General features: G+C 41.6%; 1 protein-coding gene across 16 annotated transcripts in view; it reads left to right on the top strand.

Annotated features, from left to right (window-relative positions):
• The window catches only part of srcin1a (SRC kinase signaling inhibitor 1a), a 103,471-nt gene that overhangs the window by 43,485 nt on the left and 46,292 nt on the right, over positions 1-13,694 (top strand). The window lies entirely within an intron of this gene.

Raw genomic sequence — 13,694 nt, 5'->3', positions numbered from 1 at the left:
CCCTTAGGACTCATCATAAAATGTCACATTTACTTTGTTAAATGTTACTTGGTGCTCTGAGTGATTGGGGGATGTTAGCAATTGTGCATCAGTGCCCGGCAGCTATTTATCCCATTGTACAATGTGTCTAAAAATACGGTCATGGCACTTTACTTTTAGTGATAGGAACATAGTGCTACAACCTTTACTAATTATCTTTATTAGTTTTATGAAAGAGATTTTTCTTTGTGGAGTTTGGATCTTCTCTCAATTTCTGCGTATTTTCTCTGGATAATCTGGTTTCCTCCCACAAAAGCATGCAGATTGGAGTTGATTATAATCTCTATGAACAGATTCTTCATGTGAATATGCCGAATCTGTAGGTGAAGGACAAGGTGTTGGGGCTGTAATCCTTCTGGTCTTTTGATTTGACCAATCACTCTTGAGCAGGCTTTGGTTGCCCGCAGGTAAACGTTCCATCGAGAGAAAAAAAACACATTGTGGGCAATTAGTTTATTAATTTATCTGCATTCATAAGCAGTTAGCTGTTAATACAGATGAGCGAAAATGTTCTCTTGACCTAAAACACCTACAAAACTTATCTGTTTGGGCTTTGTTGGGAGAAAAGTTCTCACGTTATTAGTCAGAGTGTAAACTGTGTACGGTGAATGGAAGACGGGAATGCGCTGTCTAAACCAGAAACCTCAAAATATTGGCCAAGTGTGAATGTGAGAGTGATCGGTTGTTTGTCTCTGTATGTTGGCGCTGTGATACACTGGCCACCTGTCCAGGGTTTAGCCTGCTTCTTGCCCAATGTCAGCAGGGATTGGCTCCAGGCCCTCTGCAAACCCTCATAGGGAGAATGGATTAAAAATTAAAACCTGTTTAGGAGATGTCAGAGTTTGTGTGTAAGTATGTAACTTATTGTCTTAGATTACTGAAATAAAGAAACAAAAGTTCCAACAAGAGACATGTGAACCTTATTTCTTTGGTTTTGATTGATCTTGAATGCAGCATCCAAAGAGTGTGGATGTGGCAGCAGCAACATTCACTAATCCTGGTCCTGCTGCAGTAAGCCATTTAAGAATGAGCTGAGACATCGAGGTCTGGAAGGAGACAGAAACCTTTGCTGCTTTTTCTCTAACATTCACCAACTAAAACTAAGTCGGGTTTTTTATAACGTTTAGGTCTCATTTTGATCTCAACACATTCATTTCCATTTAACAAGCCCGACCTGCGGTTTGTTACCTCTCCTCTGTGGGTGAAAACAGAGTGGACGTCTGTTTGGTTGTTGTTTATCACACCAGGCTTGTCAGGGGGGTTGTCTCTGTTGTTTTTGTTGTTGCAGTGGGCGCCGTGTTGTGTTGGCAGTGACAGCTTGTTAACGTCTAACTCGTCATCTCCTCCTCCTCTTTTTCGTGCCAACCGGCTGCTCTTCCTGCGCTCACCTGCAGCACATTGCCACAGAAAACCCACGCATCCATCTGTATGGCCGCCCTTCCCTCTGCAACCCAAATGAGACGGTCAAAACACGGACGGCACCGGTTTAGACGGTAAATGGAGAGGGAAAGAGGCAAGACAGGGAGGGATGAGGATGAGAATGCAGTATTGCTTTAAGAAGCAAGAGAATGAGGTGACACCTTTAACGCATGTGCACAAAGATCAATGGGCAGGCGATGGGTGAATGGAAAATCTTGCATCCAAACATTGACTCACACACGTGATGTGGCATACATTAGTGTGTGGGCTAATGTGGTGTATAGAACAGCTAATCAATCGATGCACGAGAGCAGGAAGGGATGGATAAGCCGGATCTGCGAATAAAACCTATTTCTATGAGTCAGGTAGGGTCAACGTTACACAACACAACAGTTTGTTAAAAGGCTTTTCACAAGCTCAAGGACTTGGAATGATGATGCCGATTGCAGAATGTGCAACATTATCATAACACAATTCTGTAAGTGAATACAAATTAAAGCAATTAGCAAATATTCATCATGGGGGATGCCTTCCAGTTGCCCTCTATACAATCTAACCTGCTGCTTTGTGAATACTTGTTGGATCACAACAACACACATGATGTGTCGACAAAGATTCTGCCACCGTGAATTATTACTACTAGTTAGTTCAGTGGTTGTTCTAAACCTGCCTGATTTGGAATGGGATATTTTGCCTGTAAATTTTTGGAATAATTAAAAAGATAATAATAACATTAGTAACCTAATGTAACCTACGCTAATTTTTTACATTGCAAAAAGAACTGTGGCTCAACAAAAAAAAGTCTGTTACATCAGTGGTTCTCCTCCAGCTTCAGGTTTTTAAAACCATCCTTCCAGGAGAACCTAACAAAAATGAACATTTTACTGTAAGTTGTGACCTAAATTCCTTAACAAAATCTTTTCTCTTCAGGGAGAGCAGTTAAATAAGTCTATTTTTATAGCGAATGGTAGTTTACTAACGTGTGCACACGGAGATCTCTGTGTGTTAATTGGATACTTTTTCACATAAAGCTCTTTTCTGTAGTTTTATTTCAAACTCTGTTTTTATTTGTTTGTACCGAACAACAGCAGCAGACCATCTTTCTGTTTAAAGCAGGAACAGTATGTTCTTAATAATATATTCTAATCCATATTAGAAAATAAAAGCTAAATCAACCATACAAGGTAAAGATTTCACCAGGGGATGATTCAGTTTAAGATCCTTTTAATGAGCTGCTGTTCAGCTACATTCAGTCGAATCATCTCTTATTTACATCTGACGTTCAGAGATTCCCAAACCGTATCAGCACTAATGACCAAACCTGATGTGAGATTATGAGCTCTCTGTTTTATAACAAAACCTGCAGCCCTGCCATAAACAAAAACCCCTTAAAATTATTAATGAGTCCTTGTGCAACATATTTCTCACAGTAAATGCATTATACAACAAATAGCTAAAGTAGGGTTTCTGTTGTGGCACATCAGGAAGGTTCTGGGTTCAGCCACGGCCTGGCTCCAGCTCCCCCTGTGACCCTTAAAGGAGTAGCAGTATCGGTATAATCTGCTTTTTAAGTGGGTGGCACTCTAACTCTAAAGAGAGCCATATACTCAAGTCAAAAGTTTCACTTTCTTATCCCTTCCTGTGTGACAGAGACAAAGAGGCAGGCAGCAGAGGGTGACGGGAGACGTGAGGCAGAAGGTGGGGCCACTGTTTTTTGCTGGAGACCCTCCCCACAGCACGCTTTGTGATGTCCCCTGGGAAATAGTGTAACAAGCAATTACTCTAACATCCCACTAGGGACTGCTGTGTGCCGCTCATCACCCCACTCATTCCTGGATCACAAACAGGCTCGACAAAAGCCCTTTCTGAACAGGCTCGGTGCGGGGGTTTCCTCCATGATTCGTGCGCGATTTTAACTTCAAAGAAAACGAAAATGGCATCTTTTGTATTTGTGACAGTGTTTCAACATGTACATTTTTTGATCTCTCTGTCCTAGTTTTTATATCACAAAAGAAAAAGATCGCAAAACACGATGTGAAGACGAAGGAATTGAGTTGAATTTGGAGGTTTGAACTTCACAGGCTTCTACAGTAAAAGCCATTTCGTGCAAGGCAGCCACAGGAAAATTCCCCACCTACCTCCAGATCCTCTGATTCTCTATTTGTCTTTTCTCCTTTCTCTTACCTCTGATGCCACATGACAGAGAGCAGAGTTTGCACCGTGACTCACGAATATCAGCATCAGAACGCAGATCTGAGTCATGTTGACTCGACAACTTGTAATCTCTTCTGCCCTGCCTGTGCCACATCTGTCACCGGCTGTGTCAAACGTGTGTATGTGTGTGTTGGGGGGGTAGCTGGCTAACTGCTGCTTGTAAAACAGCTGACCTGTTGCCAAGGCAACCGATCGGCAGTGACAGCCACTGTCAGGCTCATCTCGGCTAATGACTGGCTGTTATGATTGATCCCTTCTTATTTCTATTTCAGTTTGTGAAGGTATTTTTTGTCTCTTGCTCTTTTCCAATTAAACTGTCAGGCTAATTCCCATTGAAGAGGAAAATTATTCGAATGATTTGAAGAAAGTCACTATTGTGACTGTGCGTATCATTAATGCACCAGGTCACAAGAGAATACAGCTTCTTTTCTGAGGGGCCACAAGATCCAGTACAATGATATTTTGCTTGTTACAGTTTAGCCTTTTTCTATTCGTTGACTGCATGTTCCCTTCTTTAGCTGTTTTCAGACTGGGAAGATTTCCAGACAACTGGGTCTGCCGACTTCCTCTGGAGTTTGCCTTTCATTCATTCATTCCTAAAGAACGCAGCATGAGATTGTCCCAGTCAGAAGTGTTTACAACAACAGGAAAATCCCTGTCTTAAACCAGAGATAGTTCTCCATTGTTTTTTGTTATGTGTCCGTCAAATGTCAACAAGCCCACTCGCTCTGCAGACATTGTATTCTCTAATGGGCTCACTTGGACAGGGTTACGACAATAATGGACCATTTTTCAGAGCAACTGACGTAGACATTTGCGTTCTCAGCTACAGCCCCTACGGATTAAATTTCCGTTACCTTTGACAGGTCCTCGGCTTTGTGTTTCCTGTTTCCAGGGCCTCAGCTGGTGCTGCATAGTTTTAAGCTCTAATCACCTGGTGCCCAGCTCCCTCTGCGGCCCAGCCTTCCCCCAACATCTGTCACCAGCAAACATACCACCTGTGTGGTTTAATAGCCTCTCTGCATGCTTCAGAGGAAGCTTCTATACTGTACTTTACCGTCAAATATCAAGGTTAGTGCATTGATTTAATATCAAATCACGAAAACTGAGTCACAACTCATTAAATGTTGTTGCTGAGTGAAGTGCATCTAAACTCTGTGCCAGGCGTGCTTTATTTTCAGGAGCAGATGAACTCACTCATTTCTCTGTCACTTCCGTTTGCCTCGTGGAGCTGAATATGCATTCTCTCCTTAACATTCCCCCTTGTCTTTTATTTTTTCCGACTCCTCTCCACCGCTCCTGTCTGTCTGCTGTGGTAGATCATTTAATCATGTGATGTAAGTGACAAATGAATTTCAGTTTAGAATGCAATTCACCACTTTGATTGATAACTCGTTGCCTGCGCCCAACTAGTCTGACAACAGATGTGTTCCTGTGGGAGGGGTGCTTGTTAGGTTGGCCTGTTGGCTACGTCTGATGCAGGAATGGCAGCATACTAACACTTCAGGAGGCTTGGCAGCAGGTCTGCCGAGAGTGCAGGTAACAAATACGTGTAAGAGCAATCTCGGTAATCCTGCCCTGTAGAAGGAGAAGTAACTATAACAGTGCTGCTCCTTATTTAACCAGCAACGATGACAAGATTTACTGCAAATTGCTCCTCATTACACGATCATTAGGAAACCTTAGGCTCCCAGTCTGAGCAACGCAAATCGTGTTTTGGCTTTCACTTAACTGAAATGATATTAGAACAGTAATGATCTTGTTAAGGGTGTTTTTTTAACAACAACAACACAACAACAACAAAAGGATGCTGCAGATGCTGTCTGCAAATACCTTGCTTTTCTACTGGAGCAGTGTGTTTTTTTTCCATTGCCAGTTATCAGGGTTTCATTTATTTCAGTGATTCGTAGCTACATTTCAGTGAAGTCATTAGTGTTGGCAGTCAGCCTTTTAACATTAAATGAGCATTTTCATCAGTGTTTGGCCTGTTCAATCCCAGAGTTCAGCTGTTATTAGAGGAGGACAGGGACAGACAGTGTTTTATCTGTAGCATGACTAAATCAAAACAGTTTTTTTCTCAAACAGCTCTTGTTGAATTTATTTAATCTGTTACCCCTTTACAATAATAACAGCTCTACAAGATGATTTTCTTTTCTCTCCCACTTGAGAGAAAACACTTATCACTCTTATATCCTGTACACGAGTCGTGATGTTACATTTTCATTATTTCACACTTCTCATTATGTATGCGCTGGTTGTTCCTGCGGGAGCTTTTCACGAGATAAGGGGTTGAAACTTGGTCCCTGTGATATCTATAAAAATGTCCCCCTGTATCTCTCACTCCACAACATCCAGATTGGAAGTTTTGACAGCTGTGGTTTCCGACCATCAGTGTTGGCAACATGCCTGCCGAAGGTTGTTGCGGAATCAGCCTGATTCTGTCAGCGTGTGACCTGTCCAGAGGCAGCTTAATGAACCCACAAACAGTGATGTACAGTAACAACAAGTATACTGCACTTAAATATATGTGTCCAAAAATGTGTTTGCTTGTTTTCAACTTTTACTTTTTGGCATATAACCATTGTTTTATTTATTTTATTAGCAATTGATTGATTGGTCTTGAGTTAATTGGTTGCCCACATTACAAGCTAAATACCTACTTTTACTTAAAGGTACTCTTTGGAGGTTTCTGAGTTTCTTTATGCAAGTTAATAAGACTTCATTTTTGGTCGCCTTTTATTTGCGGCGTATCTGCTTTACCCGTTGCTTTCTCTTTCTCTGCTAAAACTTTGTATATCACACTGTGAGCCAATCAGCCAGTGAGCTGTTTACTGTCCTCCCACTGTTTGTATTGGTCACTTGTTATGGACCATGATTATTCCTTGTTGTTTGTTGCGTAACGCGGATGAACCATTGTTACATTACCTCATACGTGAAAATGAATTGTGCCTGAATCACGTCCTGTAGATTTTCATCTGCAATGGTGGTGAAGACAACTCCCATGATCCCTCACTGCTTCATGACCCCATCAAACTAAGTCTTTTGTTATTATTTTGATTGAGAGACCCCTTCGGGCCAAAGTTTCGTATTGTACGTTTTAAAGATGCATATAAAGCTTCTGTGTATTTTGACTCTCTAGGACAGAATACATTTAAAACAAGCTGACAGAAACACAGACCTCACATAAACTAAAAGTGTCTAAATGGCTCTATAGAGTTACGGATGCTCTTCTTCTCGTGTTGCCCCCTCCTTCATAATTAACCTGCATATCTCATGAAGCCGACGCTCTGTGTATCAGCACCGATAGACGACTTTTTAAATCATCTCTTTATGTCGACCGATTTTATTTGTTGATTAAGATACTCCCAAATTTCACCCCAGTGGCCATATTTCAATTAATGAACGCTTTGCAGCATTTCATGCATGCCTGCATGTGTGTGTGTGTGTGTGTGTGTGTGTGTGTGTGTGTGTGTGTGTGTGTGTGTGTGTGTGTGTGTGTGTGTGTGTGTGTGTGTGTGTGTGTGTGTGTGTGCGTGCTCTGGTGTTAATAACACAGGGCCTATGGGACAGATAATGACCTATCAAACCTAAGAGATTTAATATGGAGTCCTTGGGAGTTGTCACAGGGGGATCTCTATTAGCAGTGACCTCCACCTGGGTGGTTTTCCACCTGCTTTTTATCTCTCACTTAACTGCAGCTCCCCCTGTCTGTCAGGCAAGGTGGTGCAGTACAGTAGCTGGAATTTCTTTTTATTCCCCTCACATTTTCTTTGAAGTGGCAGCGCTTTTCATGTGGTTCAAGCGTCCTTTGAGAGTGATGTGTGGTGACATGTGAGCGAGCTGTCTCTGATTGGCTGAGGGTTTGCATCCACCTGCCGCAGCCGCCACACTTGACCTGTTTTCACGATAGACTCACGTTCAACCCCTGAGGAAATTCTGGCTCTTCCTGCCTTTGTTTGCGGACGTCCCTCCGATACCTCTCCCTTTGGGCAGCCACATTGCCTTGTTTGCTTTTATGCAATGATATTTTTATTAGCTGCTTTTTCAGTGTTTTGTATTTAAACCTTTTGAATGTGTCATTCATAGTGTAAATGAGGAAATAAATTCATGCAATTTTCAGATTTGTCAGTGGTTCAAAATGCAGCACGGATAATTTAGTGATAAATAGTTTCAAATTAAGACTTGTCTCAAAGAAAGAAACGATGCTGGTAGTGGTTGGATTTCAGCGTGTTCGTTTTGAGTATGAGGAAAGTCTGTTGGATCGTTTCACTGGTGACGCTGTTCCCAGGCGTTTCTCCACCATCACTCTTTCATGCCTTGTTTTGTTGCTGCTTTCATGACTTGGCTCTGCGGCTCAGCAGCGTGCTGCATTGCACTGCTCTGATGAATCCGTTAGCTTAGATCAGCATGAAGCCACATCGGGCCACATATACAGTATCTCATATTTGACATAGTACCTGACAGCTACAGGATGAGTTTAACATGTGCAGATAGATATTTGTTTCCCTCTCTGTAGCTGCAGATTGTTGCTTGTGTCTGTAGGTATAAAAAGGCAACAAGTCCAGTTTTGTGTTTTCGCTGGCGCTTGTAGATTTGAGGTAGCAGAGGGTAAATTAAGGTTTATCAAATCAGGTGTGGTCTTCAGTACCCTCCTGTTTCTGCTCTTTCTTGCTTCATTTCACTTTGCACGTAGGAGGCCGCCACTACACTGCAGACACAATGGTGTAGAGTGAGAGGGCCCTTAAATTACACTTCTTTCAGAAGTGATCTGCTGCCTTGACACTAATAACTTACCAGCACTAAAGGCTTTTCTGTAACTGACACTGTGCTCTGATGTGGACAAGCTCCTGCAGGAATAGACACATCCAGCAGGGATCAATAACATATCAGAATAACAATAATACAATTAATAATGATAATAGTTATACATCTGCAAGCTGTTATGGTCAGAGGCTAAACAATGACGAAAGGGTAATTGGTCCAACGATCTAATTTGTGTTAAATAATCATGTAAAAATACCGGTGGTGCTAAAACAAGTCACAGTAATTCAAACTCCGCTGCCTTTCTTTCCACGCAGTGCTTTTAAGGCCCTTTGACTGAGGCTTCCTCCACCTGTAACTATAGCCGTCACTGCTGCACCCTGTGGAGATCTGAGGTCCAGGCTCAGCTGACAGAGGGCGGTGCGACTCTTTGATGTAGCTCCGTCTGAAGGCAGCCCTGGAGCCTCCGTGTTTTCCAAACGTCTGATTTTTCCATCCACCATCACTTTAAACTCCAAAACCTGGGCCACGTCTCCATCCAGCATCTTATTCGAGGTAGCATCTGCCTCCCCAATGAGATAAGCTGAGCAGCCCTGATGTAACAAGGTGTGGTTGGAGAGTGTCTGCCTCTTCCGTCGCAGTACGGCATGTGTGGACTGACCTGCTTTAACAAAAGGCTGTAATTAAGAGGCTTTCTTCTGCAGCTATTCCGGAAACAGACAGGCTGCTTTTACCAGGATGACAAGAGGCTGCCACCTCCACCTGCCTGTCTCTGCCACATTTACACAATTCATCCTCCAGTTGAAAGCACATGCACATTTGTCATGCTCAGGTTCTGAAGGCCCCAGAGATGTTACACTGAAGCCGTAGTACGCTCTAATTCTCTGAATATGTGCCGTTGTGTATTAAAGGGTGCTTTTCTGCTTTCACAGAATTCTCCTGTGAATTTAACTTGGCTGCCTCCACAGTATTCTCCAGCATAGCCCAGGGAAACTAAGTTTGTCTGTGGGAGGGTTTGTGGGTGGGGGAGAGACAGATTATAGATAGACAGAGGAGAGCGATAGGTGAAAAGATGGGTGCGCCACTCGTTGTTGTGCATGTTTTAAATGATCGAGGGGGCGTTCCCTGCATCACCTTGAGCAGAGCAATAGATTGCAGTTGTCTGTCAGTTTTAGGTACGAGTCTTGTGATTGTCTCAGCTGGTTACGTCCGACATCGCAGACACACGCGCTGACCTTCTCCTGATGGCTTGCTGCCCACCCATCAATTTCACCCCTTTTAACCCTCCTCTACTGGCCCAGCAGTGCCTCTGAGCTTTTAGAGATTACCTTAATGGAAAGAAATAAGTGAAATGCACATGCCTGCTGGGTTATGTGTCTTTCTTACCCGGAGCCTCATCATTTTAAGTGTATAGCAAGTGCAACGAGTGGGATCACTGAAAAACGAGTTAAGAGAAAAAGAAAACAAAAAATCCTGTTTCAAGTTCAAAGCCTCTTTTGCTTGCTGTTCACTTCAAACCAAATGTCTGCTTTAGTGAAACTTCAGTAGTAGATTTAAAGGTCTGTGTGTAAGCTCGCAGTCATTAAGACGAGAATCACTTGTCAGACCCTTGTCCCCTTTGAAGGATTAGAATTATGTTCAAATAAATGGCTGTGGAATACATTTGAATTTAACACATTGGATATGTTTTCTCTTCCTTTAATAAGAAGCATTATTATACAGTCTCAAGCAACCTTGCATATAATAAAAAAAATTGGAATTAGCTCAGTACTGAAATCAAGTGAATTGGGTCATTTCCTGTTAGGGTTGTGAACCTGCTGGTTCTTGAGTTGTGACCTGCAGGATTTTTAGTGGCCTGATTGGTGGTTTTATAGAAGGTTGCATTTAACAGTGTTGGCCCCTCTCCCCTTCTAGTTGTTTGTTTTAGCTGTTCCCATTGGAGCGTATAGACTTACAATCGCCAGAAGCTGTAGGCCTGGCTGATTGGCTTATTTCCTGTTGCCTGCAGCCCTAGCAGACATGCTGGATTTGCAGTTTTCTATTTTCTACATGCTTCTGCTCGATTTTCCTCACCCTCTTCCCTCTTTCTTGTCTGGTTGATATTCAGCTGGTCTGTCCTCCCTGTGCTGTCACAGCTGGCAACCCACAAGGAGGCCTGCCGTGCTTGCGGTAAATTGGGTTGGGTATCAGAGGGGATAGCTCACCTTGCCTTTCACAGCCATCTGCATAACAGAGGTTCTGTTATGCAGATGGCTGTGAGAAACTGAGAAACTGGGGGGGGGAATGGGCTTCTTCTTACCACAGTATTCAACATGGGAGAGTAATTAAAGTAAAACTTAGAATTAGGTTAGAAAAAATATTCAAAAAAACAAAGAGCTGATTAAATTAGATGACTGAACGCTCGGTTTAAATGTTTATGTTATGGAAAGTAAAGTTTGAGGCCACATCTTAATTATCTGAAATAAGACAAAGAAGAAAATAAAAAAGCTAAGTGAAATAAATAATAAACTAAACCACGCAGAGGGTAAATACAATTTTCCCTTGTAAAGGAATTAATTTATATTTGATTTGCTACTTCTTTGCATGCATGTATTAAAAATGCACTTGAAGAGACAAACAATATGATTTATATACAAAGGCAAAGAAATTCATTTTTCCGCATTGATTAAAAAGAGTGAATAAGACAGTAGCCACAGATCACAGTAATTAAAAAAATAACAAGAAAACAATAATGACACATTCAATATAATCACAGAATGGGCAATTTCACAATCAACTAATGAAACATTGCATCTCTTTAGGGATTTAGTGGCAGGCTTCAGTGCCTTAATAAAAAAAAAATGTAAACCTGATTCCTTTTATTAGGTGATTAGAATAATCAGCACTGAAGAACAAACACACTCCAAAGTTTGGTCTGGTTGTAAAGTTCAAATCGATGACGTTTTCAGATTTATAACCTTTGTGTTTATTTAATGATCCATCTTCATCATCACAGCTTAAGAAGACACGTATGTGTTAGATGGGGGAGACAGGCAGCATTAGGAGAGTTGAAGTAGATGTTTTGAAGTAATTACTGTTTCAATAAACAGAAACAATTTGTCAGGTAACTGCGACAAAACATTTATTTCTAGTGTTCATAGAAATGAATACTGAAAAATTCTGTCAATTTATTAGTTGATAGACAATTAGGCAGTGACTTTCATCATTAAATAATTCTTCCAGTCATTTGAGACAAAATGACCAAATCATCCGATTTCATCCCAAATGTAAACGTAGGCTGTTTTGCATTGTCAAAATAGTATACTGATCTGTCAGGGTTGGACTTAGATAAAAGATTTGAATATGTAATCTTGAATATTATATCCAAAATGTTTATTTCAATATTTTTTTGACATTTTAAAGACCAAATATTGAAAGGATTTGTAATAACATGTCTTCTTAATCTACTAAACAAATAATAATGAAAATAATAGGTAGTCAAAGCCCCTATCAAACATAAATGCAGCTACCATGAAGTTTTCCAGGTGAAAACCCCTTTTTACGGCAAAATACTAATATTTTTGTCTTTTTTAAGTCCACTATTTACACAAGAAGCCTCAAACTGTATACTGCAGCTGCAATGTGCCAAGTATAGCATCAAAGTGTTTGAAGTAGCTGTGAATTAATATGTGGTTTTTAAAGACTCCAGAGCTGTTTGCATTTGTGCGGTCTGCAGCCTCCTTATCAGCCTCGCTTATACCCTCCACTCACTGTGACCCACTTGTTAATATGCCCCAAAATATGAAGTTCCTCCACCTTCCTCTTCCAAATCCTTTAAAGAAACGCCTGCTCCACTTCTCCTCTTTCTCCATCTGTGCATATGTTGAGTCGGGCTCTCTCTCCCTGAGTTGAACGTCCAGTTCAGCAGGTGACTGTAGAGAAATAAGTAAAGCACGTAGTTCAGGATTTGGCTGTGGTGATAGAGAATATCATCAGATATGTGAGTTGATAAGCTGTTGTAGGTGGGTTGAAAAATACCTCACGTACTGAATTACCGGCCTACTGTATATAAATAAATCACTGAAGACGAAGGAGACTGGTGAGTCAAAGTTAAAGGTGGGGAGAATGGGGTTCGGTGAATTGCAGGAAAGGAGAATGAAAATGAGTTGCAATATGTGAAACAATAAATTAAAAAATAAATTATCCTATGGTTCATCTTTAATCTGTGGGTCAACCTCCTTTAACGGAAACAAGAACAGAAAAAGACCGAACTGTTCAATCAGGCTGCATCGGTTGTTGTTTTTCCTCTTTTTTTTGCCGTATCTTTTTCTCCGTGCAGGTAATTTCTCCTCCCGTTTGTCTTGTGTAATCTCTCAGTGCATGCCCTCCGCAGAGCGCTCTTTTTATTCAATCAGGTTAATGCTCTTGAGTCTGCTCTCTATCTTGACAGCGCAGCCCGGGCCTCATTGGCTGATCTAGCAGATCTTATCGGCTCTGATTGTGGCCTACCATTGTCATTCAACGGGCTGCCACCTTTTCCTGCAGGCCCTGAGTCGTTGTGTTTTCAGTTTGGTGTGCTGTGGGCCCACGCTGCTTTCTCATGATAAAGGGGTTCACCAGGAACACACCCCATCAAGGCCCTTTTAAGTCCGTTTTAATGACGCTGGCGTCGCAGGGACATGCACAGATTGTTTTGGCTCTCAGTTGTTGTCTGCACGTTTATGTGAAATGACAAAAGTGATGTTGAATAATGTCTTCGCATTTAAAAAAAATTCATATTCTCTCCTGCCCACGCATCTTTTATTCCTGCTTTGTTTAAGATGCTTTGTGTACAGCTTTGCAAAGAGCATTCACAAATTGCAGTTTGGAAAGTTTTTGGGATGTACTTTAAAGCAATGGCTCTAAGAGATGCACATTTTAACACAGCTGAGTTCATTTCTTTTGACAGGAGGTGCATTTTAACTTCTGTCAGGACTTAAAACTTTCTTAAATATAGAACTATAAATGTTGCAGTGGAAGCATATAGCCGACCCAGCTTTTCGCTGCTGTTAAGGATTCTCAGTCACAATAATAAGCCATAGTACATAGGCCCAGCTTTGCCAGCCATTGTAATGGGGCCCTTGAGTCAGGTTCTTGTTAGCTGATGTACAATAAGCTGCAGCCTAATGAAGTGTAAACCAGAGATCTGGGAGGCTGCGAGAGGGCCAGATGAAAATAGCCAGTGGCCTTGGTGTTGCAGCGATACACTGCAGCTCAATGGTAATGCTATTAGCCGGGAAGTC

The sequence above is a fragment of the Paralichthys olivaceus genome, chromosome 5 (genome assembly GCF_024713975.1).
Source record: "Paralichthys olivaceus isolate ysfri-2021 chromosome 5, ASM2471397v2, whole genome shotgun sequence".
In the NCBI taxonomy this organism is placed as follows: domain Eukaryota; kingdom Metazoa; phylum Chordata; class Actinopteri; order Pleuronectiformes; family Paralichthyidae; genus Paralichthys; species Paralichthys olivaceus.
This window is presented reverse-complemented; position numbering and strand designations above follow the sequence as displayed.